This window comes from Oncorhynchus keta, chromosome 14 (assembly GCF_023373465.1).
Source record: "Oncorhynchus keta strain PuntledgeMale-10-30-2019 chromosome 14, Oket_V2, whole genome shotgun sequence".
NCBI classification, from domain to species: domain Eukaryota; kingdom Metazoa; phylum Chordata; class Actinopteri; order Salmoniformes; family Salmonidae; genus Oncorhynchus; species Oncorhynchus keta.
The window spans coordinates 1,501,158-1,504,256 of NC_068434.1; positions in this window are offsets into that span (position 1 = coordinate 1,501,158).

The window sequence follows — 3,099 nt, forward strand, 5'->3', positions numbered from 1 at the left end:
TCCATTCTCTCAGGTGTTTTATCCATTCTCTCAGGTGTTTTATCCATTCTCTCAGGTGTTTTATCCATTCTCTCAGGTGTTTTATCCATTCTCTCAGGTGTTTTATCCATTCTCTCAGGTGTTTTATCCATTCTCTCAGGTGTTTTATCCATTCTCCATCAGGTGTTTTATCCATTCTCTCAGGTGTTTTATCCATTCTCTCAGGTGTTTTATCCATTCTCTCAGGTGTTTTATCCATTCTCTCAGGTGTTTTATCCATTCTCTCAGGTGTTTTATCCATTCTCTCAGGTGTTTTATCCATTCTCTCAGGTGTTTTATCCATTCTCTCAGGTGTTTTATCCATTCTCTCAGGTGTTTTATCCATTCTCTCAGGTGTTTTATCCATTCTCTCAGGTGTTTTATCCATTCTCTCAGGTGTTTTATCCATTCTCTCAGGTGTTTTATCCATTCTCTCAGGTGTTTTATCCATTCTCTCAGGTGTTTTATCCATTCTCTCAGGTGTTTTATCCATTCTCTAGGTGTTTTATCCATTCAGGTGTTTTATCCATTCTCAGGTGTTTTATCCATTCTCTCAGGTGTTTTATCCATTCTCTCAGGTGTTTTATCCATTCTCTCAGGTGTTTTATCCATTCTCTCAGGTGTTTTATCCATTCTCTCAGGTGTTTTATCCATTCTCTCATTCCATTCTCTCAGGTGTTTTATCCATTCTCTCAGGTGTTTTATCCATTCTCTCAGGTGTTTTATCCATTCTCTCAGGTGTTTTATCCATTCTCTCAGGTGTTTTATCCATTCTCTCAGGTGTTTTATCCATTCTCTCAGGTGTTTTATCCATTCTCTCAGGTGTTTTATCCATTCTCTCAGGTGTTTTATCCATTCTCTCAGGTGTTTTATCCATTCTCTCAGGTGTTTTATCCATTCTCTCAGGTGTTTTATCCATTCTCTCAGGTGTTTTATCCATTCTCTCAGGTGTTTTATCCATTCTCTCAGGTGTTTTATCCATTCTCTCAGGTGTTTTATCCATTCTCTCAGGTGTTTTATCCATTCTCTCAGGTGTTTTATCCATTCTCTCAGGTGTTTTATCCATTCTCTCAGGTGTTTTATCCATTCTCTCAGGTGTTTTATCCATTCTCTCAGGTGTTTTATCCATTCCATCTCTCAGGTGTTTTATCCATTCTCTCAGGTGTTTTATCCATTCTCTCAGGTGTTTTATCCATTCTCAGGTGTTTTATCCATTCTCTCAGGTGTTTTATCCATTCTCTCAGGTGTTTTATCCATTCTCTCCATTCTCTCAGGTGTTTTATCCATTCTCTCAGGTGTTTTATCCATTCTCTCAGGTGTTTTATCCATTTTATCCATTCTCTCAGGTGTTTTATCCATTCTCTCAGGTGTTTTATCCATTCTCTCAGATGTTTTATCCATTCTCTCAGGTGTTTTATCCATTCTCTCAGGTGTTTTATCCATTCTCTCAGGTGTTTTATCCATTCTTCTCAGGTGTTTTATCCATTCTCTCAGGTGTTTTATCCATTCTCTCAGGTGTTTTATCCATTCTCTCAGGTGTTTTATCCATTCTCTCAGGTGTTTTATCCATTCTCTCAGGTGTTTTATCCATTCTCTCAGGTGTTTTATCCATTCTCTCAGGTGTTTTATCCATTCTCTCAGGTGTTTTATCCATTCTCTCAGGTGTTTTATCCATTCTCTCAGGTGTTTTATCCATTCTCTCAGGTGTTTTATCCATTCTCTCAGGTGTTTTATCCATTCTCTCAGGTGTTTTATCCATTCTCTCAGATGTTTTATCCATTCTCTGAGGTGTTTTATCCATTCTCTCAGGTGTTTTATCCATTCTCTCAGGTGTTTTATCCATTCTCTCAGGTGTTTTATCCATTCTCTCAGGTGTTTTATCCATTCTCTCAGGTGTTTTATCCATTCTCTCAGGTGTTTTATCCATTCTCTCAGGTGTTTTATCCATTCTCTCAGGTGTTTTATCCATTCTCTCAGGTGTTTTATCCATTCTCTCAGGTGTTTTATCCATTCTCTCAGGTGTTTTATCCATTCTCTCAGGTGTTTTATCCATTCTCTCAGGTGTTTTATCCATTCTCTCAGGTGTTTTATCCATTCTCTCAGGTGTTTTATCCATTCTCTCAGGTGTTTTATCCATTCTCTCAGGTGTTTTATCCATTCTCTCAGGTGTTTTATCCATTCTCTCAGGTGTTTTATCCATTCTCTCAGGTGTTTTATCCATTCTCTCAGATGTTTTATCCATTCTCTCAGGTGTTTTATCCATTTTTATCTCTCAGGTGTTTTATCCATTCTCTCAGGTGTTTTATCCATTCTCTCAGGTGTTTTATCCATTCTCTCAGGTGTTTTATCCATTCTCTCAGGTGTTTTATCCATTCTCTCAGGTGTTTTATCCATTCTCTCAGGTGTTTTATCCATTCTCTCAGGTGTTTTATCCATCCATTCTCTCAGGTGTTTTATCCATTCTCTCAGGTGTTTTATTTTATCCATTCTCTCAGGTGTTTTATCCATTCTCTCAGGTGTTTTATCCATTCTCTCAGGTGTTTTATCCATTCTCTCAGGTGTTTTATCCATTCTCTCAGGTGTTTTATCCATTCTCTCAGGTGTTTTATCCATTCTCTCAGGTGTTTTATCCATTCTCTCAGGTGTTTTATCCATTCTCTCAGGTGTTTTATCCATTCTCTAAGGTGTTTTATCCATTCTCTCAGGTGTTTTATCCATTCTCTCAGATGTTTTATCCATTCAGGTGTTTTATCCATTCTCTCAGATGTTTTATCCATTCTCTCAGGTGTTTTATCCATTCTCTCAGGTGTTTTATCCATTCTCTCCATTCTCTCAGGTGTTTTATCCATTCTCTCAGGTGTTTTATCCATTCTCTCAGGTGTTTTATCCATTCTCTCAGGTGTTTTATCCATTCTCTCAGGTGTTTTATCCATTCTCTCAGGTGTTTTATCCATTCTCTCAGGTGTTTTATCCATTCTCTCAGGTGTTTTATCCATTCTCTCAGGTGTTTTATCCATTCTCTCAGGTGTTTTAGGTGTTTTATCCATTCTCTCAGGTGTTTTATCCATTCTCTCAGATGTT